The sequence below is a fragment of the Eptatretus burgeri genome, chromosome 13, assembly GCF_056783735.1.
Source record: "Eptatretus burgeri isolate ZD-2024b chromosome 13, Ebu_testis_v1, whole genome shotgun sequence".
NCBI classification, from domain to species: domain Eukaryota; kingdom Metazoa; phylum Chordata; class Myxini; order Myxiniformes; family Myxinidae; genus Eptatretus; species Eptatretus burgeri.
The window spans coordinates 68,622,329-68,649,402 of record NC_140973.1 but is presented as its reverse complement, the minus strand read 5'-3'; the positions used below and the strand labels follow the sequence as shown (position 1 = coordinate 68,649,402).

The 27,074-nt window shown below is 43.4% G+C and overlaps 1 long non-coding RNA gene across 1 annotated transcript in view; it reads right to left on the bottom strand.

Moving 5' to 3' along the window:
• Positions 1-4,553: 4,553 nt before the first annotated feature.
• The window catches only part of LOC147014710 (uncharacterized), a 69,740-nt gene continuing 47,219 nt past the window's right edge, over positions 4,554-27,074 (bottom strand). Inside the window, exon 3 of the long non-coding RNA XR_015050873.1 lies at positions 4,554-5,412. This is a non-coding gene — a long non-coding RNA (uncharacterized LOC147014710). The remainder of the gene's footprint in view (positions 5,413-27,074) is intronic.

The following is a 27,074-nucleotide window of genomic DNA, read 5'->3' as shown; positions in this document are numbered from 1 at the left end:
CCCGCTTACAGGATAATTCGCGCATTGCATTCATCCAAGCCCATCCTTCGGAGCACTGCACTTCGAGCGGAGAGTGGTAGGCTCTTGACAGAGGAGTCTGAAGTGAAGGCCCGCTGGGCCGGTTACTTTGAGCGGTTGTACCAGGCTGATCCACCAGCTGTCGAGTTGGACGTCAGCGGTGTTACAATCCCTTTTGCTGACCCTCGAATCAACTGTGGTCCACCTTCGCTTGTGGAAACACGGGCTGCGGTGAACCAGTTGAAATGGGGCAAAGCTCCAGGGATCTGTGGCATCCATGCTGAACTTCTCAAGGCTGGTGGAAATGCTGCACTCGTGTCGTTGCATGCAGTTTTGTGCTCTGCCTGGAACACAGGCATCATCCCAACTGACTGGAAGAGGGGCCTTGTTGTCCCTCTCTGGAAAGGGAAGGGTGATCGCCAAGACTGCAACAACTACCGAGGGGTGACGCTGCTCTCAGTGCCGGGCAAGGTCTTTGCTCGGATAATTCTTGATAGGGTTCGCCACCATCTGCTTGAGCACCAGCGTCCAGAGCAGTCAGGCTTTACACCAAAGAGGTCAATGATTGACCGTATCCTTGCCCTTCGTGTCCTCACCGAACGCAGACGAGAGTTTCGGCAGGGGCTGCTTGCAGCCTATGTTGATCTCTGTAAAGCGTTCGATTCACTGAATCGGGATCTCCTCTGGAGGATTCTTGGTCTTCGTGGGGTGCCACCAAAACCGATCGATCTGATGTCTGAACTCTACTCTGGTACTGAGAGTGCTGTGAAGTGTGGTGGTACCATCTCTGACTTATTTCCAATTGGTACTGGAGTTCGTCAGGGGTGTGTACTGGCCCCCACACTTTTCAGCACTTGTATGGACTGGATTTTAGGGAGGATGTCGGAGAGATCAAGCTGCGGTGCATCGTTTGGGAATGTCAAGATCTCTGACCTTGATTTTGCAGATGATGCCTGCTCAACCATGCCTTAACTTGAAACAAGCCACAACAATTTCCAAATGACAGTTTTTTTCACTTTCCTTACTCTTTTTTTGAATGCCTGTTCATCATAGCTACAAATCATTGGGTATATTGCAGTGCTTATAAACGCCTGGCGATGGTAGTGTTCGTGGATTTATTTCATTTCGGCACATGCAATAACCTCAAGAATCTCTTAAACTAAGCCAAATTACAAAATTTGAACTTGGCAGCAGTCCCGATGCTAAAAAAAATTGTTCACTTGACCAATTTGGACATTGCTTAGACGTTTCCGGGTGCACGGGTTTATCGACAATAATTGGTAATTGCTTGCCAAGCCAGGCATTCCATTGGAGTGCTTGCTTGAGTGCTTAAGGCACTTTCTGAGCACCTCACAGTCGATAGCGCTACAGTTCGTGTCCTGATCGGGATGTACATTCGACAGTTACGACAAGGTAGAGATAGTTATACAGCACACACAGATGTGGTACATATGGATCTGTAGGGTCTCTCCTTGGGTGTGTGGGCATGCCATGCTTGCTATGGGTGCTGTGGTGGCAGTTTCATCCCGTATATTATGTAATGGAGGTTTTATCAGGTTTTCCTTTGTCCTTACCACTGTTTCTAAACCATTTGGTCATCGGGATTGCTTTACAAAGGTTAAATGTTTCTCTTTGTGAGTTTCAAAGCAAAATATATTTGTTAACACCTCAATTCCGAGCCGTTTGCCATATGAACGTGTTATCTAAATTACCAAAGCCAAATTTATTTTCCACCCATCACAAGCAGCTGTTATAAATATTAATGTTTGTGCACATCCCCTTGAAACATCTATATAAAAGCAATGTTGCTTTTCAGTGAAAGCGACTTAAGGTTTTTGGGTTGTATACAGTCCGTGCTGTAGTCGGTAATCGCACTGATCCCAATCTGCTGATTCCCCAAAATTGGCGATGTTGGCCAAGCGTGTGTGTGTGTGTGTGTGTGTGTGTGTGTGTGTGTGTGTGTGTGTGTGTGTGTGTGTGTGTGTGTGTGTGTGTGTGTGTGTGTGTGTGTGTGTCTGTTGTTGTTCATAAAGCTTGACATCATATTCTCTCTGCTAACTCCCCTACCCCCACTCCCCTCTCTCTTTATCCCATCCTCCTTGCTCTACCCCCTCCCAATACAATGCAGCACCCTCCTCTCACATCTCTCTCTCACTCTCCTCTCCACCCTCTCTCTGTCTCTGGACCAATCAGGACGGTGGTTATTTCTGGGCCAGGTTTGTCTCCAGACGTGTCCGGACACGAGTTTGTCTTCGCAAGTGTCCGGGCAGTGTTTATGTTCAGACGGGAGTGTGTCTCTGGACGTGTCCGAGGAGTGTTTGTCTTTGGACAGCTTGGTTCCGGACGTGTCTGGGCGGTGTTTGTCTCCGGATGCGTCCGGGCAATGTTTGTCTCTGTGTGGTGTTTGTCCGGTGAAGTATGACCGGTCGAAAATGGATTTCAGGCATTATTTTGTTTCCGTCTTCACAGTTATTCTGTGCAGAATCATTTTGATGAGATGGTATGAATCGTAATTAATGCTCCACCATATGTCTTCCTTCCCATCCTCTCAGCTCACTTTGCCTTCTCTTTCCCCACACCTCCTTACTCTCTGTCCCTCTCTCCTTGCTCTGCCTCCTTCCTCGCTCACCCTTCCTCTCTTTTCTCCTCCACCTACTCTCTCTCCCTCATCGTCTCCCCATCTCAGTACTCTCCAGACACCAAGAAAAATTACAGAATTGTTGTACAACATCCATGAATGAAAATATAAAAAAATGAAAAAAAAAATGAAAATAAATATATGAAAAATCAAATGCAGGTGATTGACCTGAGACAATAGGGAAGCACGATTCATACGCTTACACGCACACCCCACTAGTATTACATAAAGCTCTTTCTCACCACTGACTGACTGACTGATTGATATTACAGATCGGTACCTTCAGGGTAACGTAGAAGGCTGAAAATTTGCGGGCCTATGGACATTGAAGCCGATATACCAGGAAAAATTACAGAATCATCATACAATCTCCAAAATTAAAATATATATATATATATATATATATATATATATATATATATATATATATATATATATATATATATATATATATATGAAAAAAATACAGGTGAGTGACCCGAGCCAATGGGGAAGCACAGTTTGTATGTTTATTGTAAGCATATCCTGCTAATATATATATATATATATATATATATATATATATATATATATATATATATATATATATATATATACACATACACATGGTGTGTGTGTGCGCGCGCACGCACACTTATGTACTACATGGAAACTCCTGTTTCAGTTTATGCCATCATTAGGTTTTAATGCAGGTTTTGTGGGAAAGATAATCTCCAAATCTCAGCGTGCCATTCAGGCGGTGTTGCATCATCAATCCTTGCCCATAATCCTTGTTTTACCCTCATTAACCTTACCTAAGCCAATCCTCTTATTTGCAGGTGATTGTGTTTCCTTCCCTCTCTCTTTCCCTGTACATCTCATTGCTTCTTGTATCCTACTGCTCCCCCACTGCTTCACTGTCAGTTTTTTTTTTTGCCTTTATACTGTCTGTTACCTTGCTCTTTCATGAGCCTTGACTTTGTCGAGAAATTATATATACTAGTAAAGAACTCATCCTTACAAATGGGCGAATTCCCCCAGAATTACAGGCATGATGGCTTGTAATATCCCCACCAGGTGGCACAACACGATACACATTTACACAATATTGAGCTCCCCCCCTCCCCCACACCACCCTGAACCTCCCAGGAATATTAAATTATTTTACCCCCTCAAACCATCCCTTCCACACCAAGTAAAACCAACAGTTTTAAACCCATTAACTCCAGTGGTTCAGGAGTTGCATATGCAGTAAATGAAATGAACCTACAAACAAACACACAAGCAACCACGCAGACACGCAACTAACACACAAGCATACATACGCACACAAACAACACACAAGCAGATCTCTTCCAACACTTCCCTTTCCCTCCTCCATCCTCGTCTTTTCTTGAGTTTTTAACACTAATTTTCCTGATTTAGCCCCTATCCTTGTGCATACACAACATTACAGCTAGATATTTGACTTCACAATGATATTGTAATGTTAATGTATGTAAATCTGTTAAAGACGATAAGAATATTCATATTTTACCATTTGTAAAAGATGTGGAAATACCTTAAATTGGCCCATACATTCAAACCAAACATCCAGTAAGTATCAAGTCATTAGTAAACTCCAGACTGATAAATATTTTCTTAAAGGAGAGTTCAAAGAACACCTTACCCCGCACAGCCTTGAGGAAAAGAACATGGGAAGGGTCTATTAAACTCTTGCTTTGCGTTTTGCACTAAACAAACAGCACTGGGAACTGCAATATTTGGCTGAATGCTGAATTCCACAATTACTCTACCCTCAGGGCATGAGGTGGTGTAAAAATTTTTCCCAAGTACTGATAAACGGAAGGTTTTTGAAAGTGCAAAGAAGGCGATTTGTGTTCTACAGTGTGCAACTATATGATTAAATTGAAATAAAATGAAGCTTTTAAAGTCTGTAAAAAAAACAAAGAAAAAATTGTTTTGCTGGAAGTTTACTTCCATCGATGCAGCATCTTTTATACCACCTTATTTAACATGTGACATGAGCTATTCGTGCCTGTTGTTTGTGTCCTTTATGATGTCCCTATAACAGTGCGTTTTCCATTTGGAATGGTTTTCATTTTTGTTTGACAGACGGACAATAAAACAATTACTCCTCTGTGTGCATGTGCGCTCGTGATGAGATTCCGTACAATTTTCTAATTTCGGAGCCAAAGTAAAGTACTGCTAAACTGTAGGTTCGTTTTCCGATTCATGTTGCGATTTGTGTTCAAAATATCAAATTCAATTGAAGTTAAGTAGTGCCTTGATCATACAGAGTGTTGTCAGGAGACAAACAGACAGACAGAGTGAACCAATTGCTTAACCCCACTTTTCACTTGGCACGTGTGGGGTAATGAAAAATTAGTCTTGCTGTTGATGGCTCTTTTGCTCTGAGGAATCATTAATTCCAGCAACGTCAGCTTCTTCTTGCTTCCCATAATGGTTAACATGCCTCGACGTCATGTTGATTTCATCTATCTTTAATCATTTGCAGTGGCTGGAATAATTCATGACGTTAGAATTGTTTTATTTCTTTTATCAAAATATAAAAGACCAAATATCGTGCAAAATATCTAAAAATGAAATTCTGTCAAATCCACCTCGAGTTGAACAATCGATGAACCAGCAGCATCGTGGTAAATGAGGAATTTTACAGGGTTTGGTCCTCAGGTCATATGAAAGGTGATGGAACCTGGGCTTGTCTTGAAGAGCAGGGAAAAGTGAGGGGACATGGACTCTCAAAGAAAATGGACCTGCAAGAATAGAAAAATAACAATTGGGATCAACACTTTAGATTTCTTTAATAATATGTAATTTTATATCGAACAGCAAATACCGCCCGTCGCTTAACTGATGGGAATATTAAGGGGGGTGGGGGGACAAAGAGGTGGAGAGAGGGAGAGTGGTGGGATAGAGAGAGAGGGTTTTTTTATTTATTTATTCATGAGCAAATACAACCTGTCGCTTCGCTGACGGGAATATTAAGAGGGACGGGAGAGAGAAGGGACAGGAGGGATAGAGGAGGCAGTGCGAGGGAAAGTGGAGGGAAGAATGTGGGGAGTGCAGGCAGACTACCAGGGCATTACCAGAGCAATAAAACGTGCCCAAACAGCAACATATTGTTTTTAACTGCTGTGTTCCATGTCTGCCAGCAACCCATTCTGGTGAAACGACCAAAATCAAGAATCACTGCTCACCTTCACTCATTCATTCCTCATTTTCCCCCACCTCTGGAACAAACTACCACACATTCTTCAATCCTACTCTTCCCTCCAGGTCTTCAAAACAGCTTTTTACCACAATCTCTTTTCCTCCCCCATCCAAAACAATTAACTTTTCTACCCCGATTAATCCACCCCAAATGCACCTCCTTCAAATTCCCTGCTTTCCTTTCTGAAAGTCCCTGTAGTGTCCATCTTGTTTACCCTGTGTACCCCATTCCATCCCTCTCCCTTCCACAGATCTCCTAATGTCTGTTCTCCACTATTTTGTGCTTCCCTCTCCCACACCTCGTGTCTCCTGCTTTCGTCGTTTTCCATTCGGTGTATTAACTCTTATACGAGTCTCGATGTTGTACACAAGAAAAGGCATTGCGTGTAGAGAGAAAGAAGGCAGCATGAGGGGAGAGTAAGCTGTGTGAGGGGAGGGGAAGGCAGCATAAGAGCAAGAGAAGGAAGCATGAGGGGAGGGTGATAGAAGGCAGTGTCAGGGGAATGAAGGTAATGTAAGGGCAAGGGAACGAAGCATGACAGGAGTGTAGGCAGAGTACCAGAGCAATACCGGGGTGATAAAATGTGCCCCAAACAGCAACGTTTTATTTTTAACCGCAGTGTTCCATGTGAAACCTGGCAGGAGCATTTGTATTAGCATTGCAACATACCCAATGATTCATAGCTATGATGAACAGGAATTAGATTATATGAGTGAGGAAAGTCAAATAGAAAAAAAACTTTATTGTGAAGAAATTGTTGCGGCTTGTTCCAAGTCAAGGCAATGTTGAGCAGGCCAAACAAGATGGTGAATTAAGACCCCATCGAGGGAGAGCAGGGTGTCCAAGGATGTGCATGAGAAAGGATACAATTAAATAAGACCGTTAATTATCTTCAAAAGGGGTGTTCTAATTTACCCAAACACCAAATTTTCAGTCATACACTCTCTTGTAGTTGCCTTCGTATGCATGCAAAGTTTCAGGCTGCTGGGTTTCATGGTGTTTGGAGTTATGGAGGAGGCATGCACGTGCACCCACACACTAGCATCGAGAGATGGATCTTGTACGACTAAATAAATAATCATTACAGAGATCTAACCAATCTAGTCTCGGACAGGATTAGCCAGCTGTTATCCTCTGTATTTGAATATTTACATTTGATGAGGAATCAGGTCTCAGACTAAGAATATTTCAATGATCACGTGGTACAATATAACACAAGCTAGCCAAGGTGATTAGCCCTTAATAAGGACATATATTGCAAAAATTCGGCTTTTCTTGGTTTTGCAACTGCAAGGCAGTATAATCCATCTTGCAACCTGAAAAAGCGATTTAAAGTACACCTTCATACAGCATAATATATATGCTTAGTGTGGAAACATCGGTTAATGTAGGTTTGGGAAACGCTGCAGCCAGTGATTAATAAGAACTTCAAATGATTTAATTGCGTCCTTGCAGGCAACTTTGTGTGCTCAGCATCACGCGCACGATGGGGGTAAACATATTCATTTCTTAATAGGATATCGATGCATTTAATGTCACCATTAACTCATGATTTATTACAAGAGACTCGGCAATACATTTGTTACACATATGCATTGGCATGTCTCATGTAGCGTAGTACGAATCGCATGTAGCTAACACTGCAAGAGCAAAATGTATGTACACATACTTGATGAAACTATTGTTGGTAGCAGAGTGGATTTTTTAGAAAACAAGAATGTTCATTTCACAAGCTCTTTGTTTGAACATTGTGCATTGTTAACTGTTAACTGTTCTCCATCTTTGTACACAGAATGCATGTGTTATAACACTCCTGTTCATCCTTGGGAGCCATCGACTTAAAACGTACTCAAATATATCGGGGAACCCCCTCCATCCTTTCTCTCTCCTATCATCCTCCCATCTCTTGATTTGCTGAATCCAACCACACCCATGCAAACATAATGAATAGATTTCTATTGTCACAATTTGACAAACGTCCAGGCAGGGAAAATATTCCTGACAATACATTGACATAAAAAAAACAAAATAAGGATCAATGTTTATTTTTGACATGAAAATGTGAAAAAGAAATTGGAGGAAAAATTAAATATCAATTGAATTGGGAGAATATTTCAGCCATATTGTTTGCGATGCAAAGATTCATGGGGGAATAGTTACAAGTGTTCAAATGATAATCGTGATGGAATTTTTCCTGGTAAAAAAGTTTTTACATTTTAATTTAATTTACCAGTTTAGCCGATGAACAATGTATAACAGCATCATATATTGACATTTTTATATATATTTTGTTATATTTATATATATTTTGTTATATGTATATATTTTGTTATATGTATATGTATATATATATATATATATATATATATATATATATATATATATATATATATATATATATATATATATATATATATATATATATATATACACGTAAAGTTAAAAAAAGTAACATCTAAAAATAATGGGACTGACTTCATGGAAATTTTATTCCAAAAAATATATTGAAATCACAGCTTGTCCCCTTCAAAATAGTTTCCCTCCAGTTTCACACACTTGTCCATCCTCTTCTTTCACGCTTCAATGCACCCACGGAAGGTTTCTTCTGGAATCCTCCGGAGCTCCGTCGTCACAGCCCTTTTGATGGCCTCCACATCAGGAAATCGGGTCCCCTTGATCACCCCCTTGAGCTTGGGGAATAGGAAAAAAACACAAGGGGCCAAGTCTGGCGAATACGGGGGTTGATCCAGAGTTGGCACGTTCCTCTCTGCCAGAAACTGTCGGATGATCAGGGCACTGTGAGCAGGGGCGTTGTCATGGTGGAGCACCCAGGCGTTGTTCTCCCACAGATCCCTCCTCTTGTCCAGGACTGATCTCATGAGGTGCAGGAGGATCTCCTTGAACACGTATTGATTCACTGTTTGACCCTGTGGTCGAAACTCAAAGTGGATGATGCCCTTGATGTCAAAAAACGCGATGAGCATCACCTTGACCTTCGACTTCGGCATCCTTGCTTTCTTTGGTCTTGGTGATGCCGGACTTTTCCACTGACGACTCTGCCGTTTGGTCAAGTAATCGTATTCGAATATCCATGATTCATCGTCAGTAATGACTCCAGAGCAGGTCTGGATCATCCTCGAGGCGCTCGATAATGTCTTGACAGACAGTGACTCTTTGCTGTTTCTGATCCTTGGACAACAGCTTGGGGACAATCTTTGTGCACACCTTGCGCATTTCGAGATTTTCAGTGATGATGATCCAGACAGTGTCCTTGTTGATGGAAAGTTCCTCAGCAATCATCCACACCGCAAGTCGATGTTCTGCACCCACCGTCTGCTTCACACGCTCGATGTTGTCCACCGTTCTGCTAATTGAAGGTCTTCCACAACGTGGATCGTCATCAACCACCTCCTGTCCCTCTTTGAACCTCTTGTGCCATTCAAATACACGTGTACATCACATGGTTTCTTCCCCGTAGACTTGCTGCAGCATTGCGAAGGATTTGGAAGGTGTTTTGTCAAGCTTGGCAACAAACTTCAGATTGGCTCTCTGCTCACGACTCATAGCGTGACGACTCAGCCTAGACAATGTGTAAAGCACGACTTGTAAAAAATCACACAATGAGTGCAGTCAACCATCACCAATCATATATATTGCTGGAATGTTGCGAAAGACTGTGACGCAACTCGTTCATTCAAGTTGTGTAAGTGGAGCACACAGCAGGCTCAATCCCCTTACTTTTTAGATGGACCTCGTATATATATATATATATATATATATATATATATATATATATATATATATATATATATATATATATATATATATATATATATATATATATATATATATATATATATATATATATATATATATATATATATATATATATATATATGTGTGTATATATATATATATATATATATATATATATATATATATATATATATATATATATATATATATATATATATGTGTGTATATATATATATATATATATATATATATATATATATATATATATATATATATATATATATATATATATATATATATATATATATATATATATATATATATATATATATATATATATATATATATATATATATTGTTACGGCTGTGGAAATTCGCATTACACCATAAAGGGCCCTCAGGTAAGATATCTCTGTAGGTACATGTGTAGTTAGCCCAAACCCGTTGTATAGAGGGAATTTTTGTGATCCATTCGGGCTGCGATCCTTCAGTTAGTCGTTTTTCTTTCTCTATCTTATATTTCAAACAAAAAAACCACCAACGATGCTCGTGGGCTTTTCCCGCCTGTTTCTTCCATTTGAGTTCCCCACGCTTGGTGTGAGGGAAGGGGGAAGGGCAGCTCGCCACCGATTGGTGGATGAACAGTGTGAGGCGGTCGGGGTGAGGGAACGCCCCTTTTCGAGAACCTCATCAAAGGAGGGTGGAGCCAAAAACGGGGCGGAGTGAAGGGCGGAGCCCCGCGCTATAAAAGACGGACACGGGCGGGGCGTCCTCTCTCTCTTCCTCCTCTCTCTTCCTCCTCGCTCTTCCTCCTCGCTCTTTCTCCTCTCTCTTTCTCCACTCTCTTCCTCCTCCTCTTCCTCTTCGCTCGTCTGTGTGTGGTTGTTGCTGTTGGTGGATCATTCGTCTACGAGTTCTTCAGAGAGTTCTCCTACGAGTCCAGCAGGAGGGAGTCGAGTCGGCGCATCCTCGTCCTGGGCCCTGTCGCCGTCTACAGTGGAAGAGGGCGAGCCTTCTGCCAGGTGCCGGAAGCCCCGTTCGTGGCACGGAGCGGCTACACATGCCGGCGCGAGGTGCGAGTCGCAGACCACATCGGGGAGGCTCGGATTCGAGGTCAAGGACGCGACGCTGGACGACGCGTGCAGGGAAGTCGCAACTTTCTCTTTTCCTTTGGGTTCGTGTAAATGACTGTGGGTGGCGCCTGTCCTTGAAGTAAAACTGGTTACGTGTTGCCGTGTGTCGGGTTTAGTCGGGACATCTCTTTTGCCTGTGATTGTGTATACGTGCCATTTCTTGACTTGCTTTTGCTTTATTGTACATGATTATTGTGACTGTAAATACGTGCCTTCCGTGCTGGTCTGCGTGTGCAATTAAACGTGCTTGTGTGAACTTGTTCCCCGTTTCGCTGCGTCCTTTCCTTTGTTTGAATTTCCATCTTGCATCACATAAGGGGTTCGTAGTGGGTTTAAAACGCCCGGTAATTAATCGGAACCGTCAAGGCCGATGATAACACCGCTCGGTTATCACTGTAGCATGGAACGGACCGCTTAAGCGGTTTGTGTCCGGAGTCGGCCGGTGGCGTCGTACGATAGCCCGGTCCACCACTCGCGCAGGTACTTCGGTCGATCGAATTTGGCGAGCAACCCTATCCTGCGTGGGTGGGCAATTGGCATGATCGTGGTGAGGTGAAACCCCCATCCGTGACTAGCTCCCGGCGTTGTTCCGAGAGGGTCACGACTGAATTGTCCGTTCCGGTGGGCGAGGCGGCCGCCATTCGAATCGAGCGGCCGATCGCACGCCGGCGGGCGCGAATTCGCAACAATATATATATATATATATATATATATATATATATATATATATATATATATATATATATATATATATATATATATATATATATATATATATATATATATATCATTCTGAGCAAATCATTCATTCACTGTGGACGCTTTTGCCATGCCATGTCATTCAGAGCGATTGGCTAGTGCTCTGTCACCCTGAGCAAGTGGTTCATGCTCTGTCACCCTGAGCGAGTGGTTGGTGCTCCGTCACCCTGAGCGAGTGGTTGGTGCTCTGGCACCCTGAGCGAGTGGTTGGTGCTCCGGCACCCTGAGCGAGTGGTTGGTGCTCCGTCACCCTGAGCGAGTGGTTGGTGCTCCGTCACCCTGAGCGAGTGGTTGGTGCTCCGTCACACTGAGCGAGTGGTTGGTGCTCCGTCACCCTGAGCGAGTGGTTGGTGCTCCGTCACCCTGAGCGAGTGGTTGGTGCTCCGTCACCCTGAGCGAGTGGTTGGTGCTCCGTCACCCTGAGCGAGTGGTTGGTGCTCCGTCACCCTGAGCGAGTGGTTGGTGCTCCGTCACCCTGAGCGAGTGGTTGGTGCTCCGTCATATTGAGCGAGTGGTTGGTGCTCCGTCATGTTGAGCGAGTGGTTGGTGCTCCTTCACCCTGTGCGAGTGGTTGGTGCTCCGTCACGCTGAGCGAGTGGTTGGTGCCCTGTCACCCTGAGTCTTTACCCTGCATTCACGAACACCATCCTTGATGTTGCCGGTGATTTTTTTTGGAACTCACCGTCGGGCGAAGAATAATTTTGTCTCAAGGGACACTGGACACCATTGACCAGAGTCTGCAGAGCCAAGCTGAATGGCAGAGCTGAGCTGTTCAGGGAACTGGGGCATAAAACTGCACATGCACTAAGGGTGGACAAGGATGCCTTTGTGTGAGGAATCTGTGAGGGGGTAGAGCATCACATGTGGTCAAGTGATTCTCATCCTGCTTACTTGGGAATTTGTGCATTGCATTCCTCCAAGCTCATCCCTCCATGAACTGCAGGAGAGGGTGGTGGGCCCTTGAAGTGAAGGCCCGCTGGGCCGATTACTTTGAGCAGCTATACCTGGCTGATCCACGAGCTGTCGAGTTGGATGTGAGGGGTGCTACTATCCCCATTTTCTGACCCTCCAATCGACTGTGGTCCACCATTCGTTTGTGGAAACACAGACTGCGGTGAACCAGTGTAAATGGGGTAAAGCTTCTGGGATTTGTGGCATCCATGCTGAACTTCTCAAGGCTGGTGGAAATGCTGCACTCATGTCGTTGCATGGAGTTCTGTGCTCTGTCTGGAACAGGCATCATCCCAACTGACTGGAAGAGGGGCCTTGTTGTCCCGCTCTGGAAAGGGAAGGGTTATCGCCAAGACTGCAACAACTACCGAGGGGTGATGCTGCTCTCAGTGCTGGGCAAGGTCTTTGCTCAGATAATTCTTGATGGGGTTCACCACCATCTTCTTGAGCACCAGTATCCAGAGCAGTCAGGCTTTACACCAAAGAGGTTAACGATTGACCGTATCCTTGCTCTTTGGGTCCTCACCAAACGCAGCCGAGAGTTTCAGCAGGGGCTGCTTGCAGCCTATATTGATCTATGTAAAGCGTTTAATTCATTGAATCATGATGCTCTCTGGAGGATTCTTCGTCTTCGTGGGTTGCCACCAAAAATGTTCAATCTGATGTCTGAACAATACTCTGGTGCTGAGAGTGCTGTGAGATGTGATGATACCATCTCTGACTTATTTTCAGTGGCTATTGGAGTTTGGCAGGGGTGTTTGCTGGCCTCGACACTTTTCAGCACTTTTGTTGACTGCATTTTGGGGAGGATGTCGGAGCAATCAAGTTGTGGTGCATCGTTTGGGAATGTCAAGATATCTGACCTTGATTTTTCAGATTATGCATTCATCTTTGCAGAGACTCTGGATATCCTTTTGGGGGCCCTCAAGGTGCTGAATGAGGAGTCGGAGCTGCTAGGATTATGGGTTTCCTGGGTCAAAAATAATATCCAGGCTTTCAATGACATCTTGGATGCTGATATATTTTCTGTACCTGTTTGTGTTGAGGATGTTGAGGTCATGGAGACATTCACTTACCTTGGCAGTGATATTCATGTCTCTGCTGGCTGTGAACCAGAGGTCAACAGATGTCTGGGTTGGGCCTGGGGAGTCATGGATTCACTGGATCATGGGGTGTGGCGCTGCCGGTACCTGTGTGGAGGATGAAAGTCCAAGTCTTCAGATACTTGGTGCTTTCAGTCTTGCTCTATGGGTGTGAGACTTGGACTCTGACCAGGGAGGGATCTGAGACAGAGACTTAATTCCTTTCGTACCAGGTCCTTTGGAGAACCCTTGGCTATCGCTGGTCGGATTTTGTGGCCAATGAGCGGTTGCTGAGAGAGACTCGAACGAGATTTGTTACCTGCATAGTCCGTGAGCATCAGCTGTGGCTCTATGGACATGTGGCTCGTTTTCCTGATGCTGATCCTGCTCATTCTCTCGGCGAGGGAGCCCCATTAGTGAAGGAAGCCAATGGGTGGTTAGAAATTTTAGAAATGACTGTCGACTTTTTTGGCCTTTGTTGACCTTAACAATACTTGTTTGGTGAATTCAGTGACCTGATGTGTAAACCCTCTTAAAATTTCAAGTCAATGGGATGAAAATATAAAATTTTAGAAAGTCCACCTAAGTTGTTGACCATTGGCCTACCTACCTTTTGTTCGATGTTGACCTCAAAAATAATTGGCTGGTTGAATTCAATGACCAAATATGCAACTCCTCATCAAATCTCAAGTCAATCAGATAGAAATTGACAATTTTAGAAATCCGGCCTATGTTGACCTCAAAAATAATTGGTGGTTGATTTCAGTGAGCAGATATGCAAATCATCTTCAAATTTCTAGTCTATCGGATGAAAATTGAAGATTTTAGAAATTCTGCAAATTTGTGGACCTTTTTATCTCAAAAACAATTGGTTCTTACTTCTGACAAACTCTACCATGTGGTGAAGTTTTGTGAAGATCGGTTTAAAATTGTGACCTCTTGACGATAAGCATAAGTACAAACACAGACAGACGGAACAACGCACACAACCAACCAACCAATATACTTGAGAAATCTTCGATTTTTACAAGTAACAGACAGACAGACAGGGGTGAAAACATAACCTTCATCCACCGTCGGTGGCGGAGGTAATAACTCGTCCACTCTTCATCGAAAGACCCCGTGTGTTATTTGACTTCCACCAGCAATCAATGCTAGCAGATGGGTCTACAGCTTAACGGGTCTCCAGCTTAAAGGTTCTCCATATTTACAGGTCTTCATCTTGATTGGTCGGTGCACTCCTTAATGAAACGCAATACCTGGCTTACCTGGAAAACGTGAACTTGACACGTTATAGTCGGGTCAGGAATCGAATCCAGACTCGGAAGCTAAAAGGTGTGCTATCTCAGAGTTATCTTGGCAGCCAACCAAACTGGTTGTGCAATACAAAAATTATATGAAAAATTGGTAAACGTTTTGCCAAGCAAAGGTGGTCACATATCACAAGTCTCTGAATGATCACAGTCATCAGAAAACCCAAATCGTCCATATGTGCTTTAAATTTTGATTGCAAAATTGTGTGTGACTGCACATCATACTGTGTTAAACAGGTAATACTGTATTAACTTAGAGGGGTTTACTGGAGCAAAAAGTCTGGTGTTGGCTGAATGGTTAAGGTGGTTGGCTTGAGATGTCGGAGTCTTTTGTTCTGGCCCATCTCACCTCGTTGAAATAACACCAGGTGGGTTGACTCAGCCTGTCATCCCTCAAAGGTAAGCAAAATGAGTACCAGCTTACTGGTAACAGGGGCACAGCATCAGCGGTACAGCCACTTCCTGGAAAAGATGATTTAACCAGCATCCACAGGCTGCATACTAAACAACAACAACAACAACAACAACAACAACAACAAAGTGTGCTTCCTGGAATTGCTCGAGAATGTCAGAGGGCTGAGTGCAGAGGGGGCAAAAGCCAGAGTTCACTGACCTGTCATCGATGTGAGAAAAACAGGCTTTGAGTTTCATTTCAGAAGATGCCAATAATTTTGAGAGCAACAAGTTCTGCAGAATGCAGGAGAGATGGATGTGATGATGGGGCACCAGCTACTCCATTCAGCTATGGACTGTGAGTACTTCTCATTGTTCTTGGAATAACTTGGAACGATTGAAGATGACCAGTCTGCGAATGCCTTTGGAGGCCAGCTTTGCTATTAAGGTTAGTGTTAAGGTTTGGGTCAAGACGCCCTCGCAGAGGTCCTGGTTGATGATGAGGCTGAGAGGTGAACAGAAGACTGAACCTCTTGCAGTTATTGACTATATAAATAGTTTATATGTTTGTTTAATGATCAGTCTGGAGTTCAAGAGTGACACTGTGAGATATACAGTACTTTAGTGAATCTCAGCACATTCTCATCCTTCCTTCACTGCTCCACGAAACCTCCATCCGGCACAAACAAAATTTTATCATTTACAACGGATATGATTTTTGGTTCAATGACTGATGATAATTTATAAAATTTTTGATATCTTCCCCTGTTGTGGAAAAATATATAATTTTTGTGACAAAAGAAAAGTGTGATATCTTGGGAGTTCGATCACGTTCAGGACCCCTGACAGCACCCTCACCTCTTATTCTATCTGACCACTGGGCAACATTTAACAGGTGATGATGCAATACTGAAGGTCTTGCACGAATATATTTGAGTAAAGTCCAGTATTGCATGTCTAAAATCGTTTGTGTTTGCTTGTATTGATTAAACCGAAAGTATTCATCTTCTTTTCTCTGACCTTCCGTGCGTATTACACTTGTGACGTCATTGTGAGCTCAAATCGGTGACCATGTTTGACCAAAATCGCGTGAATGATGCATAAAATGACCTCATGCTCTCCTTCAGACAACTCTCACACGCAGACCGACGGACAGGGTCGGCCTGTACATCTAATATACATGTCGTACATATCGGTGTCTACTAACTCACCATCCAAATCGAATCGGTTCGTTTGTGACCTGGTCTGTCCAGTGCGTGGTCCTTTTGCATTAAAACACGTCACGCACATCGTACAAAAAGGAGGGGGAAAGAGAGGAGGGAGGAAGAGCTAGGGAGGGAGACGCAGAAGGGGAAAGGTATAAAACGGAGGGGGGGGCATAGAGAGAAAAGAGAGATGTTACGGGGGGGGGTGGGATGGAAGGTACAGAGAGAGAGAGGGGTAGCGGGGGGTGGGAAAGAGAATTTCCATCACCTTGCATCTCATTTGATCTCCTCCCCTCTGTGTACATGGAACCTGTTTGTTTTGTGATGGTGCTTTAAATTCATGGAAGGCGTCAGCGGGAAGATGGATGAGGCTCCTCCACATCTCCTTCCCTCCCACTGTACTCAGCCAACCCCCCCGCCCCCCCCCCATGGGGGCCGTATGGGAAGCGCCTCTGTCGCTTGAGCCTCTCGCAGCTGCCTCCCACGGCCGAACAAACACGGGACATAACACAAAATGGAATTATACCGGAGATCGTCTTCCACCACGGACGCCATCGGTGGTGCCAGATAATCGATGTCGGGTATTCATTATACAAGGAGACAATCATTGATGCGACTAAATGTCTGTGCCTCAATCGATGTACACACATATACACATATACACATATATTTATATATATATATATACATATATATATATATATATATATATATATATATATATATATATATATATATATATATATATATATATATATATATATATATATGTACAGGCTATGTTCATGGGTCCTTGTGGAAATTGTCCTAAACAAGGTCTGCAAGAGTGTTATGAAGGGTTCATTTTTGTTTCATTATGGAGGATATGTGTTTGATTCACATCATGAATAGCCTCACGAGCAGGACGCCCATTCTTACTGCAGATCGTACTAGGGTGATCAGTAAGTCAATAGCTTTGACAAGCCATCACCATACTCATGAACCTTCATGGCTTTGTATCGGACATGTCCGTGTACATTCAACATTCATTTACGATACATACAGAGGGTGGGATTTAACAAAATGAGCGTTTTTGTACTATATAAAAATATTGGTGATAATGTAGATAGGGGTGGGGGACAGAGGAAATATTTGGTGATCTTTGGGGTTGTGGTGGGGGGGGGGTGAAGACCCCAAAATAAATAATATTGTTGCACTCACGAGACCGACCCGGTTGCATGGTTCGAATCCGGTGAATCATGTGAAACGATCATTACAGTCCCCAGCCTCAGCAACTTCCGGTCGGATCCCATGTCCAGAGCCATGTTACCATACAGATTTAAGACCTCAAGCTAAGGAGAGTGCTGCGCTAGTGACAATCACAAGGCAGATCTTAATATTTGGCCGAGCAACCAAGCCACGTGATGCCGGCTATCTAGCGGTACAGGACAGTGACCAACCTATCCTTTTAATTGGTTATCTCAGATACACCAGACAAAACTGTCAGATCAGATAGGATCAGCCAGGAGCCCAAGTCAGGTTTATACATGTATTGAAAATAAATACAAGAAGCAAACAGTAAATGACTCCCAAGTTACCCACGACTTGACACACACACACACACACACACACCCATGGAAAGGATCAGAGATGTACAGTCAACTTAGCAAATTAACTTCAGCCCGTGCATGTGCTCGACAGAAGAGATACATTTGGGATAAAGATGACACTGCTATTGGACCTTGTGCGACGAGTTCTGGAGACTCCGCTGCATCTCTCAATGGAGGTTGCATGAGTTGGAAGCCCAGGGCACATTGAGAGGTGTCGGTCCCCACATGACCATGGCGAGGAGGTGCGTAACACTCGCTCTGATGTCTATTAGTGACGCTCAGTCTTCAGGCACTTCCCACCAACGGCTGCGAGGTGTCTATCAATGACCCCTGGCCCATTGAGATGTAACTGTGGCACTGCTTCCCTTCACGTTCACACTAGATTCAGCATTGTGACAATATCTCGTGCAACGTTGATGTACGGCACAGCAAGCAAATGATGAGGCAACGGTGAGTGAGCAGGAATGAGGCAATGGTGAGCAAGGAGGAACGAACGATACTCCAACCAGGCAGCCACACGGAATGAATAATAACATCGTCTTTTATTACAGTGCTTGGGGCATGTAACCGTGTCTTACCCTCTTCTCAATTCACACACTGGCATAGACACCTCGGCTCGATTGGCTACCCAGTGCGGTGTGGGGGGACATTGTATTCTCTACGATCCGCAAATTTGCATGGGTGCCCAAAGCCGATTGGCTGCCTATGTGGAGGTCATGTATGCTTCTTGATCTGCTCATGCTCTTCAGCTGATTGGTTGTTTTTCTGTGGGGAATGAACGCATTGTGATCCATTCTTTGCCCCAAATTGACGCACTATGCTGAAAATTCAGTCCACAATTATTTAAAGCTCACTTGTGCCGGCAAGTTCAGTCCATAAGGGGGAACAAAAGACAGATGTAAGAAAAATACTCATAACATGATGGGAGGCTGGGGTTAGAAAAACAATAGGGAGGTGGATATCTATCAATTACACATGCAATGCATGTCTATTCACACATAGTACAATACACTTAACCAGACACTTAAGAAATAACTGGCGCTATACTAAGGATTCTTTCACCCCCTGAGGATCATTTCTGTAACACTACCCCCACAATCCTCCTTCAGGCTTCAGCCACTCCTGAGGCTTCACTCAAAATGGGGGGGGGGAGGGGGAAATGCCAGGCATGACACAATTTATCCAACAGTACAACTCCCACCCTATTCTAAAACAGCATGTATATCAAAAATTCAAAAATAGTTCATTTTTTATGTTAATTGAGTTGTGTCTCTAAGGCTACGCATTGACTCACTATGCACAGACTTAATAGCACTAAATTTGGATGCATGTAATTTAATATGTGGATGGGAAGAGGAATGGCTGTTTCACACCAGTGTTTCACACCACCCCCCACCAACAGCCGTGAGGTGTTTATCAATGACCCCTGGCCCATTGACATGTAACTGTGGTGCTGCTTCCCTTCACGTTCACACCAGATTCAGCATTGAGACAATATTGAGCACAACGTTGATGTACGGCCTCACCATGAAGGCCTCTTCTTCTTTTGCACAATAGTCCATTGAAATATTTTGAGTTTCTGGCCTGTCCTAAGTCCGAATTGGTATCAGACCCCCCCACCCCACATTGCTGTCTCTCAGGGCCCTTGTCCTGGCACAACATGCTTCGCTGGAGACCTTGACCCTAATAGCCTCTTAGCACCGGAATTCTTCGGCCTGGAGGGCCCACAAAAATAATTACACTCGGGTCACATGGCCTCTCAACATGGTGAGTTTAGGTCCGGTGTCCCCAAGCATGCACAAAAAGGGCCCACGTGGTCTTTCAATGATGGTCTTTTTCGCCCATATGGCCTTCACAATTAACAAGAAAATGACCATAATGGCCCAATAAACAAAAGGCCTTGATGTCCCGCAATAACTTGAACAAGAATGTGGCACAGCGAGTGAATGGCAAAATGGTTGGCAGGGCAAGCTGTCAAGGCATGGTTCGGCTTGTTGGCAAAGCTCCAAAAAGGCAAACAGGTGAGTGGGCAGCAGATGTTGCACACCAGCCTCCGATGGTACGAGCCGGTGCGTGACAAAATTTGGGAGTAAATGGGTCCTTGCAAACTTCAATTGCCCGACTCCATTACTTCAGCAGCCGCGAATGTCAAAAAAGGTACAAAGGTGGAGCATCGGGTTCAGAGTTTGAACGACACTCGCCTGAGGACCATTGATTGACACTCGCTCCTTCCAGTTCATACAGTGCCTTCAGAAAGTATTCACACCCCTCGACATTTGTCACATTTTGTTTTGTTGCATCCTGAATTTAAAATGAATTAAATTTTTAACTTTTTGTCACCATCCACAAAATACCACATAATGCCAAAGTGAAAACATGTTTTGAGAAATTTTTACAAATCAATTAAAAATGAAAAGTTGACATGTCTTGTGTCAATAAGTATTCAACCCCCTGAGTCAATACTTTGTAGAAGCGCCTTTGGCAGTGATTACAGCTTCGAGTCTTCTTGGGTGTGTCTGTATCCACTTTGTAGATCTGGATTTGAGGATTTTCTCCCATTCTTCCCTGCAGATTTGCTTAAGTTCTGTCAAGTTGGAAGGGGAGCGTTAGTGAACAGCAGTCTTCAAGTCTTTCTGCAGATTATCAATGGGATTCAAGTCTGGCCTTTGACTGGGCCACTCAAGGACTTTCACATTCTTGTTCTGAAGCTATTTCAGTGTTGCTTCGGCTGTATGATTGGGGTAACTGTCCTGTTGGAATGTAAATCTTCACCACAGTCTAAAGTCTTTTTCACTCTGAAGCAGGTTCTCCTCAAGGATTTGCCTGTATTTGGTTCCATTCATTGTTCCCTCTATCCTTACAAGTCTCCCAGTCTCTGCCGCTGAAAAGCATTCCCGTAGCATATTGCTGTCACCACCATGCTTCATGGTAGGGATGGAGTTAGCTGTGCTCAGTTTCCAGCAGACAGTGCTTTGTATTCGGGCCAAAGAGTTAAATTTTTGTCTCATCAAACACAGAATCATTTGCTTCGTGCTCTCAGAGTCTTTCACATGCCTTTCTTTTTGCAAACTCCATGCGTGCTGTCATGTGCCTTTATCTCAGGAGTGGTTTCCGTCTGGCCACTCTCCCATAAAGCCTAGATTTATGAAGTGCTGCAGAGACTGTTGTCCTTGTGGCAGGTTCTTCCATCTCAGCAAAGGAACTTGGTCGTTCTGTCAGAGTGGTCATTGGATTATTGGTCACCTTCCTGACCAAGATCCTTTTTGCTCAGTTTGGTTGGACGACCAGCTCTAGGAAGTCTGGGTAGTTCCTTACTGTTTCCATTACTTAATGATAGAGCTCACTGTGCTCTTGGGAACTTTTAACATGAGAAATTGTTTTGTACCCCTCCCCAGATCTATGCCTCCTCACTAGTTATATCTCCGAGTTCTACGGAGAGTTTATTGGATTTCATGGTGGAGTTTCTGCTCTGAGATGCACTGTCAACTCTGGGACGTTATATTGATAGGTGTGTTTCTTTTAAAATAATCTCCATTCAATTAAGCTAGCCACAGGTGGACTCCAATCAAGTTGTAGAGACATCTCAAGGATGATCAAAGGAAATTGGATGCACCTGAGCCCAATTTGGAGTGTCATAGCAAAGGGGTTGAATACTTATTGACACAAGAGATTTCAGGATTTCATTTTTAATAAATTTGAAAAAAATTCTAAAAACTTGTTTTCACTTTGGCATTTATTGGGTATTTTGTGTAGATCTGTGACAAAAATTCAAATTTAATCTATTTTAAATGCAGGCTGTAACACGAAATGTGACAAAAGTCGAGGGGTGTAAAGGCATTGTCTAAGCTAAGTTTGCCAGACCAGTTTTACTGGTTTTTTTATTCCGTTTTTTTTTGCTGGTCATGTTTTTCATCAAATTTTCTGTCCCAAACTGTATCATGCTATGTTGAATAATTTAGTTTGTGGTAGAGTTAAGTCAGGCCTACTGGTGGTAGTCAAGTTGTGCGTACCCTCTGTTCTTTGCCTTGTTTTCTCTCCTTTTGTCCCAGGTATTGTTATTTCTGATTCCTCCACACTCTGCTCCCCTTCCCCCCTCCCAGTTTTTGCCCTGACCCCTCCCCTTCTGGCTTTGCCCACTGCCCACATTCCCAGACCCCCCCCCCCGCCCTGCACCCTCTCCTTGTTCCTTTCCACATCCCTATTTCCTATCAGCAGCTCCTCACCCCCTCTTCCCCTGTCCCTAAATGTGTGGACCTCAAACATCTGAGGCCGCCATTCCAACCTGACATCTTTTAATCCAGGCTGCTGCTGACAACCCAGACATAATCTGTTTAACAGAATTCTCCTCACCACAGGACATCCCTGACTCCTTGGTGTCTCTCCAGTCTCTATGGCTATTGTGTCCTCTGGTTTGATCAACCTGAACCCTGTCCTGGCAGCAGAGTTGCACTGTAATCAAGAACTCTATTTCTCACTCTCTGTTTATTGCTCTTACACCTCCCAACCCACAGGAGTACATTTGGCTTCAAATTCCCTTCCACACCCACATCATGTTTGTCTGCACTGTCCTCCCAACAGTGATGACTCCATATACCCCTCTATCTGAAAATATGGACCAACTTTTAACCACTCATATTAACATGCAAAATAGCGAGGTGTTGGTACCTTTCTCACAAGCTATGGCACTTCAGCAAAGGGCTTCTCTGACTCCATGGTACTGACTCAATCTGTAAATTTTCCCACCCAGATTTCTGTCAATTACAAGACCATCCCTTTTGGATTTGGCAATGACCAAGTTCCTTGCCAATGTATCTTGCTCTTCCTATATCCAAATTTGTTTATCTGATCATGTGCTTGTGAAGGTCAACATCTCTCTGGCCATTCTCAGAGAACAACCTCAGCACCGGAAAGTCTGGCAGTTCACTCAAGCAAATTGGTAGGGACTGCAAGCAGCTATCACACTTCAGGATTGGTTTCCTATGTCTACCGCCCATGATTAATTCAGCATGGGAATTCTTCCACAGAATCCTACTCTTCCTTATGCACAGATTCATCCCATCTTACCCATCCTCCCACCCTTGGTGTACTGAATCCTGTGGTGATTCAGTCGCTGTAAAACAACTTGCACTTTCTTCCTGGAAGGCAAATCCGACTGAAGGCAACCTTATATCAATCCACAAAGCCCACAACAAGTGTGTGTCTATTCTCAGGAGAGTCAGAAAACAACATCTGTCCAACCCCAAGAATGAACTTTCAAACTTGTCTCACTCTAAAACTTGGTGTTGCCTTGTTAAGTCTATCTCTGGAATATGCTCCCCTCCACCCCTTCCTTCAATTCAATGGCACCACAGCCGACTCTGCATGTGAAATGGCCAAACGCCTCAATTCTGTGTTTGCTTTCAAATGTTGTATCCCCAATCTCTCTCTCTCTCTCTCCCTCTCCCTCTCCCTCTCTCTCTCTCTCTCTCTCTCTCTCTCTCTCTCTCTCTCTCTCTCTCTCTCTCTCTCCCTCTCCCTCTCCCTCTCCCTCTCCCTCTCCCTCTCCCTCTCCCTCTCCCTCTCCCTCTCCCTCTCTGTATACCCACCTTTCCCAATCATACTCTCCCTCTCCCTCTCCCTCTCCCTCTCCCTCTCCCTCTCCCTCTCCCTCTCTCTCTCTGTATACCCACCTTTCCCAATCATACCCAACTGCTTCTGGATTCTGTGTTTTCACCTGAGAAGGTGGGGAAGTTTCTGGCAACCCACGATTCTGATTCAGCAACTGGACTGGATGGCATCAGCTCATGAGTTATTAAAACCTGCTCTGCTGCTTTTACACTGGCTCTGTGTCCATTTCGCTATATCATTTGCACAAGGTCATCTTACATTTGCTTCAAAGTCAGCCAGCATTACAGAAAAAGGTGGAAAATGCATCCCAATAATAACAGAGAATTTAGATTCCTTCTATTCATCAGAAAGGTCATGGAATCCATCATCACAATTGACATAAAATAACCTTTACTCCAAGAGCCTCATCTCAGATCATGAATTCGGATTCAGACCTGGTCACTTTACCTTGGACAAGCTGCTTCTACTCTCCAAACAATGGATGGAGGCCCTCAATATCAGACATGAGATCAGAGTTGTCTCTCTGGACACATCTCGAGTTTTCAATACAGTCTGGCATCCTGAATTGCTTTCCAAATTGTCTGCCTATTGAATCCAAAGCCGCCTCCACTAATGGAGTCATGACTTCCTCCACTCTTGTAGCCAATATGTGGCTCTCAACTGAACCCTTTATTGTCCTCTTCCTGTCGAGGCTGGAGTCGCCCAAGGCAGTGTTCTAGGCCCCATCTTATTCCTAATCTTCATGATTGCTCTCACTGACTCTGGAAAATCCTCTTTATCTCGATGTTGATGACTCCACTCTCTGCCATAACATCCCTCATCCTTCTGACAGATAGACAGGCAGGCAGCAGCCTTTTTCCTCTCCTCAGACCTTTACAAAATCACAAACTGGTCAAAGACTTGTCATATATCTTTAAACCCTGACAAATCCCACAAAGTCATTCTCTCCAAAAGGACCATACTGCAAACCCTCCCATCTACTTTCCCAAAAACCCTCTCAAAGAAGATAAGTCACTCAAACTGTTGGGTCTCACTTTTGGCTATGATCTCTCTTGGGCAAGCTACATTTAAAAATTGGCCTCCAAAGTCAGATGCCGACTGGGAATCCTCCATCGTGCAAAGTCCTTCTTTGGTGCATCTGAGCTGCTATCCACCTACAAGCAGGGGCGGTGCTACCATAACGCCAACTCGGAAGCCGCCTCGGGCACAGATATCAGAGGGGTGCATTACTGACCTTTGAGGGACACAGTTTAATGCAAATTATTGTTTTAAGAAAACACATCATAAATGGAAAATATAACATTTCATTGTTCATAATAGTTTTTCGTTCATTGTTAGTTCATCACCAGTTTATTGTTTTCAACACTAACAATACTGTTTCTTTCTTTATCTATCTATTCTTCTTTCTTTATATATTCTATTCTTTCACTCTCAGCTTGGTGACAAAATTTGCAAATAAAAGGAAAAAGCACGCAAAGTGAGATTTTAATGACTCTGAAATTGAAACTTTTATGAGACGTTTTTAACTCTGTTTGTCTTGTTTTTTGTTTGTTTCTTTGTCTGAAAGCAAAATATTGTGGTAAAATAAATTTAGCAATTTAAAGTTTTGTGCTTTTTATTTTTTCTTCAAAACATCTGTTTTAAAAAATCGAAGTTGGCAATTTTTTTTTTTTGGGGGGATGGCATGCAAGTTGCTGGCATTGCCTTGGGCACAAAATAGTCTGGTGCCGGCCCTGCCTACAAGGCTTTCATTCACAGATTGATGGAGTTCTGCTCTCCTCTCTGGCTGGTGCCCCTGCCTCACATCTTGCTCAGTTTAATGCCATGGTATCTAAGGCCTCATAGAAACTTCAAAATCATTGGAATTTCTCACGATGAAGCCGAGTTTATGGGCCTATTACTTTACTAACGCAAACAGGTCTGTGGTCTTTCTGTCTTCTTCTGCCTCCTTTGTGGTGTTGCACACTCTCCCCTCTCAGTGGTTTGTCGTCCCCTCCCCACCCCAAGGCATCTGCAGGATGCACATGGTGCACCAGCAACCCCATCCTCGTGAAACTGCCAAAATTCAGAACCACTGCTCACTTCCATTTATGTGTTCCTCTTTTTTTCTCACACATGGAACCAACTTGCACATTCTCTTCAATCTCATTCTTCCTTACAGGTCTTAAAAGACAGCTGTTCACCACCATCTCAAATCATCCTCCATCCAAAATATTGATCTTTTCTACCCTCATTAACCCCATCCCCAAGCTCACCTTCATTTTCAAATTTGTTTGACTGACAGATAGTAAAAAATAAAATCACTCCTCTCTGCACAAGCGCAATCAGGGCAGATTCAGAGACAAAGTACTTACTGCCAAGCTGCAGGTTCATGTTCCAATTCGTTTTCTGATTCATGTTCAAAATATAACATTGGTCTCACTTTTCAAGTTGTTCCACGGACAAGGCAAGAAAATTGCCCTCAAGTGCAGGATAATGGACAAGGCATAAAACGACAAACATCGACAAGAAATTTTGACCACCTTGCATCATTATGATTATTTTTGGTCTATAATCGCTTTAGCAGCCCCAAGTGGCGTGCCTCCTCCGGGCGATCTGATGCGAATCAAACTAAGTCTGCAATTGAGAGGAATTTTCAATTTAAGGACCGGACTCTCTGGGACACAATTGGTGAGAGAGAATTACAATCTGCTCATCATGAGAGAGGTTGAGATTTTTTTTATCTGAAGTTTTATTTTTCACACCTAGTGAAACAAAAGAAGAAGTGAAAAATCATATTGCTTTATTACTAAATGGAGCAGCATCCGTCTGTGTGTCCCACTCCAAAGGGTTCCCACTTTTGTAGAATCATCAAAATGGTACCGTTGGAAAGCTAATAACTGATTTACTTGGAACAAAAAATTCAAAATTGTAAAATGTTATGTTAGTTTAATCATAAATATTCCTTTTATCAGGACTTGTAGCTTAATATGTTGGTTCCAATGGTGCCATTTCTATCATTCTATGACAGCTGTGACCCTTTAGGATAAAACGTGACAGACACGAAAGGAGCACACAAAATTATACATAGTAATACTTCTCGAGGCAGAGAAAAATATCTAAAAATACGTGGAAGCAGAACATAAACAACAACTGTTTTTTCCCCCAATTATGCAAAGACTAGCATATCCAATCAGTGAGGAGACTAGTCTTCTGTGCTATTTGTTCATATTTGTTAATGAGAACAAAGGAAATCTTTGCTATTTTGTGGTAAGTTTTTTTCAGTACATTTTAAAATTGCTTCGTTTACATTCCTTGTAATATTACATTACCTTACATTAATGTTACTTTACATTTTCATCACATGTACAGTGGAATAAAAGTTGCATTTTAAACTTTAGGTTTTTTTTTTTTTAACATGGTGTTATGTGAACCAA